The sequence below is a fragment of the Bubalus kerabau genome, chromosome 13, assembly GCF_029407905.1.
Source record: "Bubalus kerabau isolate K-KA32 ecotype Philippines breed swamp buffalo chromosome 13, PCC_UOA_SB_1v2, whole genome shotgun sequence".
Taxonomy (NCBI): domain Eukaryota; kingdom Metazoa; phylum Chordata; class Mammalia; order Artiodactyla; family Bovidae; genus Bubalus; species Bubalus kerabau.
Genome location: NC_073636.1, coordinates 38,207,249 through 38,229,864, shown reverse-complemented (window position 1 = coordinate 38,229,864; position 22,616 = coordinate 38,207,249). Strand labels below are relative to the sequence as shown.

The 22,616-nt window shown below is 44.6% G+C and overlaps 1 long non-coding RNA gene across 1 annotated transcript; it reads left to right on the top strand.

Moving 5' to 3' along the window:
• Positions 1-211: 211 nt before the first annotated feature.
• On the top strand, positions 212-5,961 carry LOC129625553 (uncharacterized). Its single transcript, XR_008701532.1, has 2 exons — positions 212-351; positions 5,700-5,961. It is a non-coding gene; the product is annotated as an uncharacterized LOC129625553 (long non-coding RNA).
• Positions 5,962-22,616: the final 16,655 nt, after the last annotated feature.

Sequence of the window (22,616 nt, the reverse complement as noted above, 5' to 3'; positions counted from 1 at the left end):
CCTTACAAGGAAGTAGCCACCTGGCCAGGTGTGCGCCGCGGCGAGGGGCGGAATCGAGGGGGTGGTTGCCGAGGAGGGCCGAGGGGCGGGGCCTGAGGGCCGAGGAAGGCAGAGGGGGAGGCCCCCGGTGGAGGAGACCGCAGGGAGGGCCCGCTGGAGTCCGGCGCCGGCCTCATGGGGGGCGCGTCCCGCATTTTTTTACCTACTTTGGTGCGATTCCCGCCAACCTCCAGTGATTGGCCCAGCCCCGGCACGTCAGGCCCTCGGGCGAGGGGTAAAGTCTGCGCATTTTTCCTCCTTCCCAAGGCGACTGTGGCAGCCCTGAGTGCTCTGAGTCACCGCTAATTTCAGGTCTGAAAAAAAAAAAAACAAGGAGCGATTTATTTATCTTCGGGAACAGCGCGGGGAAGGAAGGCCTTGCCGCCCGCAGGGTGCGGCTGGAAAAGGCTTGCTCGCCTAGGGAGGGTGGCGCCAGCCCCGCTGCCCGGCTTTGGGGGTTTTTTAATTTGGGATTGCGTTTGTTTCATGGGCAGTTGCATCAGAAACACACTTTTCAGAGGGCCAGAAGGAATCCCAGCGTTTTTTTCTGAGGCGTTTCAGTGGAGGATAAAGGAAACAGAATTTACAACCGGCATGATGACGTTTTACTTAATTTAGGCTCCCCAGAGCATAACGTTGGAGAAGGCAATGGCACCCCACTCCAGTACTCTTGCCTGGAGAATCCCATGGATGGAGGAGCCTGGTGGGCTGTAGTCCATGAGGTCGCTAAGAGTCGGACACGACTGAGCGACTTCACTTTCACTTTTCACTTTCATGCATTGGAGAAGGAAATGGCAACCCACTCCAGTGTTCTTGCCTGGAGAATCCCAGGGACGGGGGAGCCTCGTGGGCTGCCGTCTATGGGGTCGCACAGAGTCAGACATGACTGAAGCGACTAGCAGCAGCAGCAGCAGCAGAGCATAACGCGCCTATCCTATGTGCTTTGTTCTCAGTCGCCACCGACTGTTTGCGACCCCATGGACTGTAGCCCAATAGCCTCTTCTATCCATGCGATTCTCCAGGCAAAAATACTGGAAGGGGTAGCCATTGCCATCTCCAGGGGATCTTCCTGACCCAGGGATTGAATCCAGGTCTCCTGTGTTGCAGGCGTATTCTTCACCATCTAAGCCACCAGGGGAGCTATGTGCTGCGCTATGCTTAGTTGCTCAGTCATGTCGTTACCAACCCAGGGATCAAACCTGAGGCCCCCGCACGTCTTGCATTGGCAGGCAGATTCTTTATTATTGAGCCACAAGAGAAGTCCCAGCAGGCCTCTACCAGAACTGTTTTAATTCTCCCAATGTTAGGCTTTTGGACGAGATAATCAATACGCTTTTTGTTTTTCCTGGGCACTATATAAGGTCTAGATTATATGTGGCTTTTTATTCTGCCCATTCGGCATAGAAACCCATTTCTCATTACTGTTCTGTTTTTTTGTTTTGTTTTTAAGGAAAAGTTTTTAAAAGTGGCAATTTTTAAGCCTTAGCAGCTACTGCAGAATTTTTGGCAGGTTAGAGCAGTGGTTTTCAACGTGAAAGAGAACTTAAAATCAGATTTGTGTGCCCTACCCCAGAGTTTCTTGATAGTATATCTCAGGTGAGACCCAGGAATTTCTAAGGATTCTTGGGTGATGCTGATGTGGCTGTTGGGTATTAGCACTTTGAGAGGAAAGAACCCACCTGTATCTACCGGCAACTGGAACCTGTGTCTGGAACCCTGTTGGCCTGGGACTTGGAGTCACCCTCCACCTCTGAGTCCTCAAAGACTTCCTTTCTAGTCCTAAACTGAATCGTGTTCATTTAAGGACACAAGTTAGGCCTGCTCCGGCCTCTCTTATGTCTTTTGTCCTCCACGCTGCCACCAGAGATCGGTCCAGAAATAAGAATTTGATCCTGTTTCTTTAATGCTTAAAATTTTCTGTGACTTCCTCCAGAAATCTCAGCAGGTCAGTCTGGCCCTCCTGCCTCTGGCCTCAGCCTACCTTTTCTGTCCTGTCTCCCACATCTTCCCAATTTCCTTCCCAGCTAAACTTCTCATTCCAGAACTCTTCTTACTCTGTCATGATCACAGGCCTGCCAGTCTCATCCTGGAATGTTTCCAGGAGTCTGGAGATCTCTGACCACTTTCCAAGGGATCAAAAGTGGGTCCTTCAAAAGTGATACAAATGAACTTACTTACAAAACAGAAAGAGACTCACAAACTTAGAAAATGAACTTATGGTTGCCAGGGGGAAGGGATAGTTAGGGACTTTGGGAAGGTCATGTACATACGGCTATATTTAAAATGGATAACCAGCAAAGACCTACTGTATAGCACAGGGAACTCTGCTCAGTGTGATGATGTGCCTGTGTGGATGGGTGGGGGGTTTGGGGAAGAAAGGATACACGTGTATGTATGGCGGAATCCCTTCACTGTTCGCCTGAAACTGCCACAACATTCTTAATTGGCTATGCCCCCATACAAAATATTTTTTGGTGTTAAAAGATTGAAATTAAAAAAAAAAAAATAGGATCCTTCTTGAGTACCACAGTTCATCACTTCTCAAATCTTGATAAGCATCCAGACCACCTGAAGATATTGTTAAAATGTAAGTTCAGGTGTTTAGAAGTGGGGTCTCATATGCCCCAGGTGATTCACATGGTACTCATCCTCAGAAGACACATAGTGAGGTCTGCTTCAAGTAAAGCCACACTGAGCACCTGGCAGTAACAATCCTGCTGCCCTTCGCCTCTTATATTATTCCTGTGATTCATCTCATCTGTAAATACTCAGATAGGCATGCATATGATATATACAAAAGCATGTTTAATTGAATACATTGTTGCTATTATTTCAGGCAATCGTTAGATCAAATTAAGAATAAAAATAAAACCTTTTATTTTCCCTTCACTTCTTTGATGTTCTTTTTTCATATAGATCCAAGTTCCTGACCTCTATTCTATACCTTCTCATTAAAGAATTTCTTGTAACATTTCTTTCAAGGCAGATCTACTGGCAACAGGTTCTCTTAATTTCTGTTAGTCTGAGGAAGTCTATTGCTCCTTCACTTTTTTCTTTTCTTTTTTGGCTATGTCTCATGGCTTGCAGGATCTTAGTTCTCTAATCAGGGATTGAACCCAGATCCTCAGCAGTGAAAAAGTGCAGAGTCAACCACTGGACTGCCAGGGAATCCCTTCTCTTTCCCTTTTGAAGGGTAATTTTGCAAGGTACAGAATTTGAGGTTGTTGGGTTTTTTTCTCTCAACACTTTTACATATTTCCCTTTACCCTCTTCTTGCTTGAATGAGTTTTGTGGAAAAAGTAATTCTTATCTTTCTTCCTCTATAGATAAGATTTATCCTGCTTGCTTCTTTCAGTGTGTTTTGTTTTGTTTTGTTTTTTTGGTCTTTGATATTCTGTAAATTGAAAATGATAGACCTAGATGTAAGTTTTTGGTTTTGTTTTTTTGTTATTCATCCCACTTGGTGTTTTCTTAGCTTTCTGGGTCTGTGGTTTGGTGAAAATAATTAGGGGAAATTCTCAGTCTCTATTGTTTCTTCTATTCCTTTCTCTTTTCCTTCTCCTTCTGGTTTTCCCATTACCTATAAGTCACCTTTTGCTGTTGTCCCTCTGTCCTTGAATTATCTGTTCTGTATTTTTCAGTCTTAGTTCTTTTTCCTTTTTGGTTTTGAGGATTTTGTTGCTGTGTTCTCTAGCTCAACTGTGTCCAGTTAGGTATTTCCCTAACCCAGAGGAGTTAGGCTTCAGTACAATCCTGATTGGTTAGGGTCTGGTTAACTAGTTTACCCTGAGGGCAGGCCTTGTTAAGAAGAACAAAGTGGGACTTCCATGGTGGTCCATTGGTTAGAAATCTGTCTTCCAGTGCAGGGGACTTGGATTCCATCCCTGGTCAGGGAACTGGAATCCCACATGCCGCAAGGCAACTAAAGAGAAGCCCCTGCGCTACATGCTGCAAATAAGACCCAATGCAGCCAAATAAATAAATGTTTTAAAAAAGAAAAAGAAAATGCTCTGGAGCAAGGGTCTGCTTCAACCTTGGGGATCTAATGCCTGATGATGTGAGGTGGAGCTGATGTAATAATAATAGAAATAAAGTGCACGATAAATGTAGTGTGCTGAAGCATCCTCAAATCTCCCCAGTCCATGGAAAAAAATTGCCTTCCATGAAACTGGTCCCTGGTGCCCAAAAGGTTGGGGACTGCTGCTCTGAAGGATTTCAGAGTGGCTCCTTTCCCCATCCCCAACTGCAAGCAGGAGGGAATTTCTCTGTGGCATTTACTGTGGGAATCTGGTGGAGCTCCAGGAGGCAAACAGAGGGTGCGGGGGTCCCCCTGCGACTGAGTCTCTCTGGAGTTTTTCACTGTCAGACTTGTCCACCCTGAGCCTCCAGCAACGTGTCCATCACAGTTCAGAGCTTCCCACCCAGCACTGGTTCCCACGGCGGTTTCCCCTTGTGAGTTTCTGATCTGGAAGCCACAGCTCCCTGTGTTTTCCTGTCTGTCTCCAGTTTGAGGGGCAGCGGTTTGCCCCCGTTTTCTCTCTTATGGATCCAAGGAGAGTAGTCTGTTCAGCTTCTGACTTGTGGTTAGGACAGAGTGGCAGCCTCCAGGGTCCTTAAGGGCAGAAGTAGAAATGTGACATCTACCTCTGCCTTCTAAAGAAACTTCCCAGAAGTGCCAGGTGGGGTTCTCCTTTTATCTCACCAACGAGAACTCAGTTGTATGGCTACAAGGGAGTCTGGAAGTGTGGTCTTTTCTTTGAGCAGCAATGCGCTTGGCTAAGAAGCTGGAGTTCCTTTCCAGAGGAAGAAGGGAACATTGGGAGGTGACAGCGGTGATGGGCACAGGTAGAAACAATTGTTAGTCCTGTTCTACAGATGTGGTGAGGGGAGGAGATGGTCTTTAGGAGCCCAGAGGAGTAAGTTGTCTGTTTATTATCATCAGGCCACATGACATCACTCACAGTGGTGCCAACAAGAGAACTGGGGACCCTTTGCTGCTTCCTAAATACCACAGGGGGTGGGGGGTATACAAACCAAGGCAAATGGCATTCTGGGCATTCCTTTACTGTAGCCTAGTTCTGTGGGTCCAGGCAGCCCCAAGGGCCTATTTTAGAAAAGTGCTAAATATATTGTTGTGTATTCATGGGAACAGGATAGTCCCACATGGTAACACTATCCATTTCTCTGTTAATCCTTAAGTCATATACTGCTATATAACATAAAATTTGAACACCTATGACATGTGTTTTTCAGGTGATAGTGTACTACTAGAGAAAATGGGGTAGAATGTCACACAATTATTCTGATCAGTGAGTTTTCATCCCTCTTGGCCTATACATTCCCTTCAAGAGTCTGGTGAAAAGTAAAAAGCAATGTATCTGCAGTTATATTCTTTTCACTTCTGTTAGCCTAAACAAAGAAAATGGGCAACACTCAACTACCTCTGACTTACAAAAACAGAACTTTCTTATGGTTCAGCCTAATGCACACCAACCAAGTAGGAGTCCTAGCAGCCCGGCCTTTTGAAAGGATGTTTGCACCATCCCATCTGTTTTCACCACCTGAATTTCTCATGAAAAAGAGGTGTTAAAAAATAAAAGTTTGTGTTTGGAGGCAAAACATTGCATTCACAGCAGGATACCACTTTGCAATTTTTTCAGTTAGATTTGACAACTGGGATCCTACTCTTTGCCAGCTGTGGCCGTGTTGCCACCAGGAACAAGAAGATGAATAAGTCATGGGCCCTGCCACAAGGAGATCACGAGTGCGAACAGATCGATGCCAAGATAAATGCCGCCCAGGATCTCTTGGGAATTCTCAAACTCCCACTGATGGGGCAGATCATAGCAGGGAGATGTTACTGGAGCTTAATGAGCAAGGCATCCAGAGAGAGACGAAGAAAGCATTTGTTCCCAACATGATTTCTTACTGAGGTTGGGGAACACGAGTCCAGAGGGGACGCTCAGAGATTGATGTTTGGAAGGAAAGAACACAAAGCCTTTCTACCAAAATGTTAGACTCCACAGACCAATATACCTAGATAGATATAAATCTGATTCCCCCCCATCCCCACCCCGAGGGGATGCTCTACTGTGCTTCCTAGTTTTCCCTTCCTTTGGGGATGGGAAGAAGGATGCCAGCTGATAATTCAGCCAAAGATACCCAGGTCTGCCCAATGAGGAGCTTGCGGCAGGCTCTATGACAGCTCCCATACGGGAAACAGCTGAGGAACCGTGGTTGTGATGTGACATTCGAGGGTCTTTTGCTGTAAGACACCGGTATTTCTGCCATCAATCTCTCAATGCGGTGTTTGATACCATTGTCGCCAGCTCCAGCTGTGACTGGCTGTGTAACCCCTTGCACAGTGCCCCTCTCCGGGCCTCCTTGTCCTCACCTGCAAACAAGGTATTGATTAGTTTAATTTCTTTAGCTCAAAAATGTGATGCCTGCACTAAACAGAAGATTTATTGAGCGTCTGGTGCAGTATCAGCCATTTGTAGAGTATATCCTGTTCTAGTGTTACTAAGGCAGACCCTTGAATTTTGGTTGAGAAACTCTGGGCCTTGGGCTCTTGACACAGGGCCTATTTTTACAGCAAAATCAACAAGTTGTTATAATTGTCCAGGTGGTGGCCTCACGGGCTTCTCTCAGGCAGCCACACCTAGGGGGAGGGAGCTGATTGGCACAAAGGGAGAAAATAGCATTCATGTCACATACTCATCCATGTCAGTGAGAGGCTGACATGTCACATCATACAGTCATTTGTTTATTTTTATTTTTTTGGTCAGTAAATTCAGGCTCAGTCATTGAGAGGTGGTCCCCTGGCAAGGTTTTCCATGCTGGAGCTGGAAGGAATCACTTGCTCATTTGTATTTCTCGTGCTGTGAGCCAGTGAGTCACTTCCTGGCTTCAAACTTCAGCTTCCTCTGTTTCCCAGCCCCAGCCTGCCCCCCTTCCCTCCCGCCCATCTCCCCCCGCACCCCCCAGCCAGGGCTCTGAACTGGTGAGCAGGAAGGGTCCAGGCAGCAGGCCGCACACCTTTAATGGCTTTGACGTCTCAGAGAAGGACCTGCAATGCAGAAGAAAGTGTGTATGTGGGCTGGTAAATGCTGTTGGATTCCAGAATTTTTTTTTCCTTATATTTTAAATAATTCTAGCAAAGAAGTACCCATAGAAGGTACAGCAGAGTTCGGGTTTATTTTATGACTCACGGAAATTTCTAAAATGATAAATATTGGCTCGGCAGGAGCCTTGACAGAAGAAACACTCAACCAAACCAGACTCTATGGTTACAAGAAACAAGAACAGTGTAGTCAACAAATAAACTGGGACTCCACTTCCAAGCTTTCAGAGAAAAAAAGTCAGCCCTCTTGTGAGGTGGCCTTCCTGGCCAGCCACGACTTCGTGTGTTTTCCCTGAGTCTAAAAACTGAGCTGTTGCGAGACCTTCCTGACTAAGAAGCCATTTCAGATACCTTTGGTTTTGTACTTTAGGCCTGACTGTTTCTGACTAATATAATGAAAATACTTTACCAACCATAAAAATTGATGCGGGTACAGTTGGAAATATTTTCCTCTCAGAAAAGAAAAATATTTTCCTTCCTGAGTAAAAATTCCTCCATCTCTCAGTGTAGAAGCAACGAAGCATTCTGGGAAGAATGTTGGGAATCCAGAATGCCAACTTGTTTCAGGGAAAACTTAGAAAGTCTGAGCCATAAATAATGGTTGGACTCCTGAGTAGGATTTTCATTTCTCGTAAAACAAAGTCAGCATTATGTAACTTCCATCAGCTGATTTGATCTTCTACAGTGTTAGTCCCTCAGTTGTGTCGGACTCTGTGCGATCCCGTGGACTGAAGCCCACTAGGCTCCTCTGTCCATGGGATTCTTCAGGCAAGAACACTGGAGTGGGTAGTAATTCCCTTCTCCATATTTTCTAAAGAAAGTATACAAATATTCATGCCCAGTGCAAAGACTGATGTCACAGCTTACCAAAACCTGGTAATAAGTAGCTTAAATCTTCCTTTCAGCTGCTTTATCCTATGGGACCAAAGTAAGTTTATTAACAGAGCAGCTTTACTTACTAGTAGCGTCCTTCAGGGAGGCTTCTCTGGTGGCTCAGTGGTAAACAATCTGCCTGCAATGCAGGACATGCAGGAGCCTCAGGTTCGATCCCTGGGTTGGGAAGATACCGGAGAAGAAAATGGCAACCCACTCCAGTATACTTGCCTGGGAAATCCCATGGACAGAGGAGCCTGGTGGGCTGCAGTCCATGGGGTCACAAAGAGTCAGACACAATTTAGAGACTAAAAACAAGAACAACAGTATTATTCAGGACTGGCTTTCCACATGCACACACACTTTACAGTCTGGAGTCATCATAAATCCATAATAAGGAGGCGCTATGTTCTTGCCTGGAGAATCCCAGGGACGGGGAGCCTGGTGGGCTGCCGTCTATGGGGTCGCACAGAGTTGGACACGACTGAAGTGACTTAGCATACCATAGCATGAAGAAATAAAGTGAAGCCATGTGGTGCTGCCAAAATTAAAAACAGTGAGAAAAAGCTCAGGCTACATTTCCATGCCTCAGAGAAAATGGACTAATGACTGTCAAGCGTGTGAGGGTCCTGAGCCAAGGACCCGGGACAAGGCCACAGATCTGAAAAGACTTCTCTGTTCATCTGTGAGGTCAGCACGAAGGCTTCCTTGGGAAGAGGAGACCATGGTGGGATTGATGCAGACCTGCAGGACAGAGAACATGGAGCGGTTTGTAAGGGAGGTCAGAGGGCAGAGACACGATAAAGTGACATTATCTGTGCTCTGGTAGGGAAGCCATTGACCAGCCTGGACCATGGCAAGAGGGCAGCCAAACACTGCATCCGACTGCCCTTTGCCCCAGTGTCCAGGAAGCTTATCTCCAGTTTCCCAGAGGGAGGGAAACTGTGAGAACCAGGTTATCAGGCAGATGAGCCCCGGGCTGGGTATGGGTGCTGAAGATCTGGGACTTTGCCTTCCGGAGGCCCAGCCCATTGCATTCTTTCTCCCTTTGCTTCTCCATCATCTTATATTAGTACGTGTTGTCACCTGCTGGGGGGAAGCTCTTTCCACCCTTGAGGTTGTGGCAGGAGTGCCCGTAGCTATCCATGGTGATGCTGGCAGCTCAGAGCCAGACATTGTGGGAGGAAGGCAGTCTGATAAGAGCTTCCCTTGGTCATCTGCTGGCTGGGCCAAAGGACAGTAAAAATAATTACAGGTCAGAAATCACCTTGTTGCATTTTTTTCCTGGTTGTTTGAAAATGCAGGCTTACTTTTTTAGTTCTGAAAATGTATTAGAAACAAAATGTTCCCCACTCATTGCCCCATTGCCTTAAGCCAGTCATTTTAGAAGGTGATTAAAAAAAAATTAATTATACAAATTACCTGGAGTAGTTTCTCTCATTAAAAATAAAAAAAAAACACACAGAAAATTTCAATTTCTCTCTCCTGCAGTTCTTTGCCCCTTACCAAGATGAAGCTCTCGCATTGGTTTGGAATTCCAGTTTGTACACTCACACAACCACACACACATACAACCGATCTTTCGATAGATACAGCTTTGCATTCCTATGATTTTTCAAAGCCATGACCAGCATCATATTCTATCATTAGCGAGTACCCCTGTGCAGGGAAGACACCCCAATCCTTGCCTATCACTTCTCTCAGTTCTCAGCTAAGATGTCACCTCCTCCACGAGGCCTTCCCTGACTACCCTGTCTGAAGTTACCACACACACCCCAGCCTTCCTGTCCCCTCTGCTTTTTAATGTTTTTTTTTTTCCATTTTAATATTATTTAATTCTACAGAAAAAACATTTTATATTCCTTTTTTAAAATAGGGAGAAACTGTAAGAGAAGCATGTCTGCACACCTCCGTGAGAGCTGGTTAATACTGATCTAATTGCCTGGGAGTCTCTCTAGTCACGTCCAAGAAATTATGTCCAAGGTCCATGTGAAGGGAAAGAGCTCTGGAGAGGCAGAAAGGACTCAGGTAAAAACCTTCAGAGGATTGTAGGGAGGTGGGTCTTGCTGCTTAAACAATAAGGTTGAGCTCTGAGCATCTCCATTTCTTAACACACCTTCTGAACCAGTCACTGGGAGTGGTTTTACTCACTTTGGGGACTTTTATAAATTCAGAGATAAAAATATATACATATAAAAAGAATAGAGAGTACTGAAGGCTTCAGCTGCTAAGCTGCTAAGTCACTTCAGTTGTGTCTGACTCTGTGCAACCCCATAGATGGCAGCCCACCAGGCTCCCCCATCCCTGGGATTCTCCAGGCAAGAACACTGGAGTGGGTTGCCATTTCCTTCTCCAATTCATGAAAGTGAAAAGTGAAAGTGAAGTCGCTCAGTTGTGTCCGACCCTCAGCGACCCCATGGACTGCAGCCTTCTAGGCTCCTCCATCCATGGGATTTTCCAGGCAAGAGTACTGGAGTGGGGTGCCATTGAGCAAGGCTAAAAGAGACCCAATATGGCTAAATAGGTTCCCCGAAAAATGTTGGGTCCACCCCACCCCTAAACCTGTGTGTGACAGGTGAAAATGCACAGCAAGAAGCGCAGTTCCCAGTTTTATTTTTCTCCATGTTACCCACCACCATCTGACACAGGGCAGGTTTCACCTGTTTATCTTCTTTACTTTCTGTTTCCGTCATTTGAATATAAGCTCCCCAAGAACAAGGATCATTATATATTTTTTCACTTCTGTCATCTCAGTGCCAGGAGAGTGTTGGCACATCATAGGTTGTGAAGAACACCTGTTGAATAAATAAATGAATCTGATTCCAAAGAGTTGGTGGGGAGACACTGCTGGTATAGACCCTGTGGGCGTAGACACTGCTAGAGGGCAGCAGGTATCTTGTGAGCATGGGCACCAGAGCCACAAACCCAGGTCAGCAGAATAAGAGTGGGAAGGAATTGGGGTCCACCAAGCCAGCCCTGGAGAAGGCAATGGCACCCCACTCCAGCACTCTTGCCTGGGAAATCCCGTGGATGGAGGAGCCTGGTAGGCTACAGTCCATGGGGTTGCTAAGGGTCGGACACGACTGAGCGACTTCACTTTCACTTTTCACTTTCATGAATTGGAGAAGGAAATGGCAACCCACTCCCGTGTTCTTGCCTGGAGAATCCCAGGGACAGCGGAGCCTGGTGGGCTGCCGTCTATGGGGTCACACAGAGTCAGACACGACTGATGCGACTTAGCAGCAGCAGCAAGCCAGCCCTAAACTGCCTGCCTCTACACCCCACTGTATTTGGTTAAGCTGTTGTTGGGTGCCTGTTCCATGTATCCGGATGCAAGACCCCCAATAATTCAAAGATGTGAATTTGAAGAGGATATCTTCAAGAGGCTAAGAAGGAGTAAAGAAATGGGAAATCCAGAAGCACGTGGTATCTTGGACCTAAGAAAGAGTGGTTCATGGAAGCAACCTAAATGTCCATGGACAGAGGAATGGATAAAGAAGATGTGGGACATATAGACAATGGAATACTACTCAGCCATACTGAGTGAAGACAAAGACAAATATCATGTGATATCACTTTTTTGTGGAATCTATTAAAAGGGTACAAATGAATTTATCTACAAAGCAGAAATAGAGTTGCAGATGTAGAAAACAAACTTACGGTTACCAGGGGGTAAGGGGGGAGAGAGAAACTGGGAGATTGGATTGACATATACACACTACTATATATACAATAGATAACTAATAAGGACCTACTGTATAGCACAGGGAACTCTACTCAATACTCTGTAATGACCTAAAAAAGAGTAGATAAATGTACATGTATAACTGATTTGCTGTACTGTATGCCTGAAACTATTAATAACACAACATTGTAAGTCAACTATATTCCATTAAAAATTAAAAAGAAAAAAAGTAAGGGCATGTGGTCAACACCCAAATGTTAGTGAGGAGACACAAGAAGGGAAAATGGGGTGTTGGACTAAGAGCGTCTTTTGTTGACTCCTATTAATCTGTGAAGTCAGTCTTGACCAGTGTTTATGATTAACTTTATGTGTCTCTGAGGCTCGGCTGCAGTGCCCAGTTGCTTGTTCAATACTCGTCAAGGTGTAGATGTGAAGGTATTTTGTAGATATAACATATAATAAAATAATATGGTTAACACTTGTAATCAGTTGGCTCTGAGTAAAGCAGATTACTGATTTGGATGGACCTCATCCAATCAGCTAAAGGCTGTAACATCAAAAACTGAGGTTTCTGGAGAAGGAATTCGCCTCAAGGCTGTAACAGTAGCAATCCTTCCTGAATTGCCAGCCTACTGACCTGCCTTGATGGATTTCAAACTCAAGACTGCACTTCAACTGTTCGATGAATTGCCAGCCTTCCAGCCCTCACAGTGGCATAAACCAGTTCCTTAAAATAGATCCATCTCTCTCTCTCTCTCTCTAAATATATATATATTAGTTCTGTTTCTCTGGAAAGCCCTGACTGACACAGCATCTGTTGAGAATATGTTCAGACATTTGTCCAATTATTTCCTTAGGCTGAATTCCTGTGAGTAGAATTTGCTCGGTCGAAATTCCTGCGCCATCTAAAGAAATATGAAGCGTGTTGTCAGTTTGCCATCTAGAAATGTTACAGTTCTAGGAACAGTGTAAGGATGTCTGGGTCCCTGGCCCCACTTCAGTGTTAGGTAAGTCTCAATGATCTTTCTAACCTTCACCAATTTGTTGGGAGGTGCCACTTTCTCATTTTAAATTTGCAATATTTGATGAATAACGAGCTTGAACATCTTTTCATATTTTTGACCATGCACCTTCCTCCTTATACTTTAACATTCCATATCAAACTCTATACTTATTTCCTTTAGAAACCTAGGCCATTTATATATGATTTTCCTTTTCATTCGAAAATATCACAAATGGTCAGACTCTGTAACAGAAAAAATTCTCAACTGCTTTTGATCTTCATCTACTTTTCTATTAGATACTTGTCCTTTTCGATTGATTTGTAATCTTTATATAATACTTCGTCATTTATCTACTATGCAAACTTTCCCCCTGTTTTTGATTAGCCTCTAACATTGTTTTGGGGTTGTTGCCGTTAGGTTTTTTGTTTGGGTGTTTTTTGGGTTTTTTGTAGCACAAAGGAGTATATTTTATGTGGCCAAATCATTCATTCTTTTTCTCTGAGGCAGTTATTTATTTTGGAAATGTCAGCTACTTTCCTCTTTTCACATGGAAAAGACACAAATGATCAGATTATGTAACATAAATTTCTCAATTTAGGAATGGAGTTCATAAGTGTTAATATCACTCTAGTATCTGAATCTTTTCCTGGATGCATGGGAAAGTTTTGTGGGTTTTTTTTTTAAGATTTTTTGATGTGGACCATTTTTAAAGTCTTTATTGAATTTGTTGCAAAATTACCTCTGTTTTATGTTTTGGTTTTTTTGGCCCCCAGAGGCATGTAGGATCCTAGCTCCCTGAACAGGGATTGAACCCTCACCCCCTGCATTGGAAAGCAAAGTCTTAACCACTAGACCACCAGGGAAGTCCTGGGAACTTAATATGTTATTTTTCCTAAAAACTTGAGTGGTTTCAGTTACTGGGAAAGCATGTTATTGCATCTGTTAAAGCTTGGTGATTTGGGGGGGAAAGAGGGATTTTTTTTTTCCTTTTTCATGAAAACTTAGCAATTCCACAGCAATATGAAAAAATATTAGCCACACTTTCTAGCTTCAGGTGCTAAGTATTGAGGAAATGTTAAGCAATTCAAAGCAGAGTTGGAGTTTAAACTTCACATATTATTCTAGATGCTGCATTGACTTGATGGAAACTTATACATGTTTTTGAAAGTGAAAGTGAAGTCGCTCAGTCGTGTCTTACTCTTTGAGACCCCATGCACTGTAGCCTATCAGGCTCCTCCATCCATGGGATTCTCCAGGCAGGAATACTGGAGTGGGTTGCCATTTCCTTCTCCAGGATACATGTTTTTAAGTTACATAATTTATTTCCTATCTTAGTATCTCTATTAAAACCAGCAGAGAATGAACACAGTTGTTTTGTTGCATTATTATGACTATAGGGTCGACCCATTGAGTATGTAGAGGAACTTCAGCTCATTTAATGATCAGAAAACAAGGATGCAGATTCTAGAAGCTCTGCCAGGCCCACCCCCCCCATCCCCCCCACTCCCCTCCCCCGCCACCTCGCCGTGTCCCTAAACTTGTTGCTCTAAACCTGAAGGCTGCCCTTTTGGGAGCAGCCTTCAACCAGAGATAGGGAGTTGGTGGGTAAGAACCCAGCCCCCTCAGCCCTCGGTGGGGTGTCTTTCTGGGGGTCCTGCTCAGTCTCCTGGAGCACATAGTCACACTGAGCTCCAGTTGTCCTCTGTGGTCATTGTGGGAACATCCCCGTAACTTGCTGCCTTCTCTCTCTATCCCCCTTCTTCAGAAGCATCTACTGGTGCCTCAGGACCCTCTACCCAGTACACTACAGTCACCCGTCAATATACATGGGGGGTCAGTTCCAGGACCCCCTTCCCCAAACACTCAAGTCTCTATAAAATGGTGTCGTATTTGCATACAAGCTATGCACATTCTCTCTTACATTCTCTATCATACCCAGATTACTTATAATAGCTAATAGAATGCTATGTAAATAGTGGTAAATGCAATATAAATGCTGTGTAAATAGTTGCCTGAATGTGGACAAATTCAAGATTTGCTCTTTGGAACTTTCTGGAATTTTTTTCATATGTATATAAAATTTTTCTATATAAATATATATAATTTTTCATGATATATGTGGCAAGGCTTACAGGATCTTAGTTCCCTAAGCAGGGATTGAGCCGGCCCCCCGCAATAGTGAAAGCACAAAATCTTAACCACTTGGACCACCAGGGAATTCCTTCTAATTTTTCCCCCAAATATTTTTAATTTGCGGTTGGTGGAGCCCGCAGATACAGAATGACAATGATACTTGTATTTGAATCCTTGCCTCAGGGTCTGCTTTTGGGGGACTCCAAGCCAAGACAAATGCTTAAAGTAAGTCAGCTACATGCAAACAATAATGGCTGATATTTATTAAGAACTTACCATTGTAAGCACAAAAGGGCTTCCCTAGTGGGTCAGTGGTAAAGAATCTACCTGCAATACAGGAGATACAGGTTCGATCCCTGGGTTGGGAAGATCTCCTGGAGGAGGAAATGGCAACCCACTCCAGTATTCTTGCCTGGGGAATCCCATGAACAGAGAAGCCTGGCAGGCTGCAGTCCATGTGGGTTGCAAAGAGTTGGGCATGACCTAGCCACTAAACAGTAACAACAATTGTAAGCACATCACTTAACCCTAACAACATCTTTTGGGAGCTAATATCATCTCCAGCTTAGGGATGAAGCACGTGAGTATTCAATCAGCTTTGGGAGGGCATTTTGCTGAGAGATGAGCTGATACAGTTTTTGTTTTTACACTCTCTTACCATCCAACTGAAATCTGAGTCACTGCAAGCTGCCTTTTTTTTTTTTTCCCCAACCACAACAATAACTTTTCTCCTGGTTTTTCTAAAACATAAGTCTGTTTTTTTAGCGAATCACCATTCCTGCTGTTTTTGTCGAAGCTAGCTACCAAGCTTACAATTTATCATATGATAAGGGTTTCCATTTACGCCCTAATAACCAGTTGAAAGGACCCAGGATGTTAGCTGGTTGTGTGAGGCATGTTCATTACTGGTTTGAAAGACAGCGTTTCACAGGCTTCGGATGACCTTTATTTGAACTGAAATATTCTTCCAGCCACTGATCTTATTAACGTTTTTCTTTGTTTCAAGGCAAAATACTATGCTGTCTTCTCAGTCCCTCTGTTGGTCTTCAGAAAGAGTAAAACAAATGTTGTGTGTTTTCTAGAAAATGTTATCAAATTGTTTCCCAAGTTAGGTCATTGCAGCTGCAAAATTCTTGTTTGGGTAGAAAATCTGGCCAAAAACAACAGAGCCAATGGTCAGCCATTATTTCAGGGGGGAAAAAATCCTGAGATTAGCTAAGGATCGCTGTCTACCATTCCACTAAAATAGAGACTGATTCCTCCAGCTGGGCCTGCATTATTTTTGAGATTAATCTTTTTCTTCCTTTATAGAGCTACACTTTAATTTACTGGCTGACTCCCCCAGTTTTTTAAATGGCCCCATAACATTTTGGAAGCTGTTTTAACTCTATAAGGCAATTTATTGTAAATTAATCTTCAGAAACTTCTTGAGCCAACTTGACATGAAAACAAGCCATTTTCTCAGGCTATATAGTCTAATTGTTTCTTAAACTGAGCATTTCAAGTTAGGGTACCACTTTACATACTTGGGAAGACTGATTCTCTTCTTTGAGTTGGCAGAGCCAGAAGAAAGGACATTAAAAATTTCTCCCCATGAATTTCTGCCACTGGAGAGCTGCTGCCGCTAAGTCGCTTCAGTGGTGTCCGACTCTGTGCGACCCCATAGATGGCAGCCCATCAGGCTGCCCTGTCCCTGGGATTCTCCAGGCAAGAACACTGGAGTGGGTTGCCATTTCCTTCTCCAATTCATGAAAGTGAAAAGTGAAAGTGAAGTTGCTCGGTTGTGTCCAACCCTCAGCGACCCCATGGACCGCAGCCTTCCAGGCTCCTCCATCCATGGGATTTTCCAGGCAAGAGTACTGGAGTGGGGTGCCATTGCCTTCTCTGACTGGAGAGCTGGGTCTGTATTATTTCACAGGTAATGTGATAGAGTAAATGTTGAACACCTGACTTTCAAGGGGCATGTGCCCTGAGTGTCTTTATGGTGTTTGTCAGTTCTGTGCATCATGGTCTGTGAGTGGGTTGGAAAAGAATTTCCAGACAGAGTATTTCAGAATAGAGTTTATTAGAGTGAGAGACACTGTTAGTACAGTGGGCTGGCTCAAGTGAGAGCCAACGACTTTTATGGGTTGGTAACCAATTTTTACAGCCTCAAGACAAAATTCCTGCTGGAAGGGTGGCATTAGGTGACTGGTTAGGATGCTATAGGTGGGTAATAAGATGGGTATTTTTATCTAAGATGGAATCAGGGAGCTGACTGATTTAGACGGGGAGGGATTCATGGCAACAGTTGCTATGGGGCTCAGTCCAGAGTTGACCTTGGTACAGGGCTCCACATCTGTGGCCTTGATACAAGGCTTTACACCCGTGACCTTGGTATAGGGTTCCACACTGTGGTGTAGACATTCCCATCTGGCTAATTTCAAGCTACTAATGAGGTGTCCCCCCACTCCTCAAATTCCTGAAAACCTAACAGTTGGGTCTTATTAGCTCTTAAGAAGCAGCCTCAAATGCATGCTTGGGACCACTGGCTTGTTAGCTCTGAGGTGCCCTGGAATTGGTCTTAGAGGTCCCTTGACTTCACGTAGCAAATCCTGGCAAAGTGGCATCTTCAGGACCACTATGTGTGTGTTACCCCTAAACTCAGGTTGCCTGGAAAAAAGCAATGTGCCCTGGGAGGACTACGACCCAAGTTAGGGTCATCGAGGACAGTCCAAGGCATGTTAGAGACCAGGGCAGCCGGCAGCTCTGTGGCTGGAGTTTAAACTGCCGTGTTCAGCAGAGACTGACCGCAGAACAAAATAAGCAACCGGAATGTGGCCTGGATGCCACCCTTGGTGATGGGTTTTGTTTCATGTTTACATCTGAAAAGCCACAGCCTTGGAGGAGCCTGGGAAGTGTCTTCATTATGTATCACTTGAGGACATCTCTTCTTTTTTTCATCCTCTTAAAATAGAAAGCTCTTTTCCAAGGAATTAATTTTTCCTTTGAATGTGTCTTGTAACTGCAGTCGTTCTGCTGACTGGTGCACTGTTTTCTTCCACAAGTAATGTATTTTTGTTTTGTCCTTGTGTATTTCCTCTAAAGATGAAAGTTTGAACAGAACCATCACAGGGGAGAGCCGCTACTAAATCTGACTTTGAAACAGCCCCATCAGCAAATGTGGGGTGAAAGGGCCAGGCCTCAGGTCCAGCTGTTGGTCAGAGCTTCATGCTTCATCGTTGAATACCCAGCAATACTCAGCTTTCCCATTTTAAGGTTTCAACACGAACCTCCCAACATTCAAAAAATGTGTCTTTCATGTCCAGTTTCTATCTAAGATTCATTTGCTCTTTAATTGGTTTTTATCAGACACCTACTCTGAATCAGAAGCTCTACTAGTTGATGAATGAGATACCCATCAGGGTTCTTCTGTATCTAGCAGGAAATAATGACACAAACAGTCTAGCCAGAGAGGATTTAATCAAGGGACAACTTCTAGGGTTCTGGGCGGGGTTAAGTGTATCAATCCATCAAGCATGGTGAGGGGCCCAGGAACTGGCAGGAACAGGTGGGGGTCATGCTTGAAGAAGAGGGAGGTAGGAAAGGGGTCTCCCTGACCTCCTGCTGGTGACTCCTGTTTGCCAAACTGCACAAGAAATCAGAGGACATGGAAGATAGGCGATGCAACCCCAGAGACCCAGCCCTTTGGGATTTAAAGCAGCCTGGAGAATCGTGGAAGGTGGGTCTCTGGGACAATCCTCTGGCGGTGACGGTCTTTGGAGAATGAACAGCATTAATGTCATTGGCTCCGCCCTCAAAGAGCTGCTGGTAGCCAGGATGGTAGAGAGAGAGGTGGAGCCTTCGCCAGAAGGTATCTCGGCTCAGCCATGGGGGCTCGGGTGTGAAGACCTGTCTTGACATCCATGTTCATGAATTAATATGCATGAGCTGAGGTGTAAGAGATGCAAAGGAACATATTGGTATCCAAACCAAGGGATGTAGACAAATGAAGAAAAGGATGGTATCTATAGGGTGAGAAGGAAAGCCAGACGACACAAGTTTGAAATTAATGAAGTGGTGGGAGTCAGCCGAAATCAACCGGGAGCAGGAAGCAGAGGGTGGAGCAGCAGGAACACCCACATCACTCAGAGCCTTATCCAGATGAACCAACAAGTCACATGGTTGCAATCAGTCGTTCTCTGGATTTGGGCCAAATCTATTGTGAAAAAGAAGAACAGACCTGACTCCATATTGGATCAGTTCCTTCAGCTCTGAGGTTTGTTCTCTACTGTTGGGGCTTAGTCTTGTGGGCTCTGCACTTTTGGTAAAAGAATATTGACTGTAGCCTGGAATATACCCAAGAGCCCATTCTCAAAACTCCAATCTGGCAATGTATAACATTTCCCCATTCACATAGAGGACACAAACCCCTTACTGGGGCTGAAGAGTACAAGAGAGCCTTTGAAACAATAAAAACAAAGTTAATCTCAGCCCACGCTTTTGGACTACCACATCTGAAGAAAATCTGTGAAAGACAAGGGTAAGTCTCGGGTGTTAGTTCAGGTTCTGGGAGACATCCCTCAGCCTGTCACCTACTTCTCAAAGCAGCTAGATCATCCTGGTAAGGGGTGGTGCCCTTGCCTTCAAGCTGTAGTTGCTACTTGTGACAGACTTCAGGAAACTGAGAAACTTACCCTGGGGCAGCTCCTCACTATGTACGTCCCTCACCACGTCTTTCCTTTACTGAAATGAAAAGGGGGCTATTGGCTGGCCTCCGGGAGAATGGGAAAGTACCAAGCCGTTCTCTTTAGACAATCCCAGTGTAAGAGAGCAGGGCTCCTCAGCCCTGAATCCAGCCACATTGCTCCTGATGGGAGCCACACAACCCCCAGAGCATTACTGCCCACACAACACGGAGCTGGTGTCCTCCAGCAGACCAGACTTAACAGACCAACCCTGGGCTGAGCCGGAGTTGGAGGTGTTCACTGATGGGAGCAGCTTCATGGACCAGGCAGGTGATGCGCTGGGTATGCAGAAATACCCCAGAGAGGAGTGTTGAAGTGAAACCTGTCCCCAGGGAGCTCAGCCCAGTAGGCATATGTCATTGCTCTAACAAGAACTGTCTCTGCTGCTGAAGGGAAGTGGGTGAACATATATACAGACCCTCACTCTGCATTTTTTGCAGTATATGTACATGAGGTAATCTGGAAAGAGAGGGGCTTCCTTACTTCAAATACTAAGGACACAAATCACACTGCTGAAATCCTGCCACTGTCAGAGGCAGCCCATAAGCCCTCACAAGTGGCCGTAATGCCCCTCCCAGGACACCAAAGAGTCGAAACTCATACAATAAAAGGCAAGCAGTTAGCTGACCACGCTGCAAAGAAGGCAGTCATCACGCTGTGAGAGGGTCACGTCTTTCCCAGCTCTGTCAAAATCCCAGCCAGTGTACTCAGGAAAGGACAAGGGAGGGGTTGAAGAAAGGAATTCACTCTTGATCACACCTTGCCGGGCTGGAAATACAGTGCAGAAGGAATTGTTTTGATCCCTGGGGCTTGGATACTCTCCGGAGGCACCTTCATAATAAAACCCATGACGGGAGAGATGCCACCTTACCAAGGATTCCAAAGCATATAATGGGCCCTAATCTGCAAAGAACCATCTAGTAAATCACTCAGAATTGCGTGATTTGTGCTAAAAAACAATCCAAAGCCTGCTCTAGACACCCCCTCACCCCTCGGGAACTCAGTCCTAGAGAGGAACCTGCCCCACTGAGGACTGGCAAACAGAGGGGCTGCGGAAAACTTCAGATGCTTCTTAGTGTTTGTGGACACTTTTGCAGGATGGATGAAAGCATATTTCACCTGGACAAAGAAACTCTGAGGTAGTTAAAGTTCTCCTTGAGGGAACCGTTCTCCAATTTGGAGGCCTAACAGCCTTCAAAGTGATAAGGAGCCCACTTTGTCTCCAGTATAACCAATGACTAAAGCACTGGATGTTGATTGAAACTGGATTCATCCTGGAGACCACCATCAATAGGAAAAATGGAAAAAATGAATCATATATTTAAAAAGAACATTGCTGGGACTTCCCTAGTGGTCCAGTGGTTAAGACACTGTGAGGCCACTGAAGGGGGTATGGGTTCCACCCCTGGTTGAGGGAACTGAAGGTCCCACAGGCCGTGTGTGTGGCCAAAAAATTAAAAGTTTATAAGAGTAATATGTAAAGATATAACTTGGAATAGCATCCCTCCCAATTTCAGGTCAAAGGTAAGCTGGTACACTTTGGAAGATAAGACATCTCTTGTGAAATAGCTCAATCAGTTCCTCTTGTTATCCGTAAGAAAGCAGTATGGACCCGTAGAAACAATGGATACACCAGGTGTAGGCTTAAATCTGTGACGTGTATTCCTAATAGAAATGCCTTCATGGATGTTTGTGTCTAATTCCTTGGGATCCATTTCCTAAGTGGTGTGAATCAGAGTCTGGAACAGCTTCCTTTTAGGGCAAAGTGAGCATGCCATTTGGCCAACTGTGGCTTGATGATACATCAAACCACTGGACAATCTATTCCTAGAAGAGAAGGGGGTGGTTCAGATGTACCCTGACCCAACTTGAATGTGGCAGTAGGTCCATTTAATGATATCTTGAAGAGAAGTACAGAGCAGAAATATGAACAGCATGGCTGGATTGAAATCCACAAGAAATTATAACTGTGAAAGAGACATCTCCAAACTTGGTCCTGAGAATGCTGCCTGTTGGGACAATGACTCATTGCGGCATCCCTGGGGTCAAGGATACGACCACTTCTCACACATAACCAGAGTGATAATGCATAAGTAGGTGTGACAAGGTCTTGACCACATTCCATGGCTGTGCCCCATCGTCTGGTGCTCAGGGAAGGTGAGCTTAGGTATATTTCAAAACCCCTTCATCATTCGTGTGTTAAGCTCCTACCATGAAATCCTGGTGAATCAAACCATGATACCACCTGGTGAATCAAAGGAGCATTTTTGCATTTTCTTGCAATCATTATGAAGCATCTACTCTCAGCACACATTTTCCAGAGGTGTTTGGGATTTTGGAGGGCAGCTTTCTCTCGCTCTCTCTCTCTTTTTTTTTTATGATTTCAAACTTACAGAAAAGTTGCAGAAATAGTACAGGGTACTCCTACTATACCCCTTACCTAAATTCACCAATTATTTATATTTTTCTCCATTTGTTTTACTATTCTATGAATTGATTTATATGTGTATATCATATATTGTGCTCAGTCGCTCAGTCACGTCCGACTCTTTGTGACCCCATGGATTGTACCTGGCCAGGCTCCTCTGTCCATGAGGATTCTCCAGACAAGAATACTGGAGTGGGTTGCCATACCCTCCTGTATCGTATATACATGTATATATTATTTGTTTTCTGAAACACTGCCAGTAAGTTAGATATTGTGCCTAATTATTCCTTAAACCAGCATGTATTTACTGAGAACAAGGTCCTTTTCTCATATGCCATTGAATGATTATCAAAGTTAGGCAGTTTAACACATACTATTACTATTTAATCCATTTTTCCATACTTGAATTTCATCAAACATCACAGTAATGTTTCATGGTAGCGTTTTATTTTTTCTGGTCTAGAATCCCATTCAAGTTCATGCACTGAATCTAGTTGTCATACTTTTTCGGTCCCATCAGTCCAAAACCACAAGGAATACACATATCAGCACACTGGATATTTGCTTCGGTGTCTGTACTGAACCCGAAGGAAAGCAGGTAGAT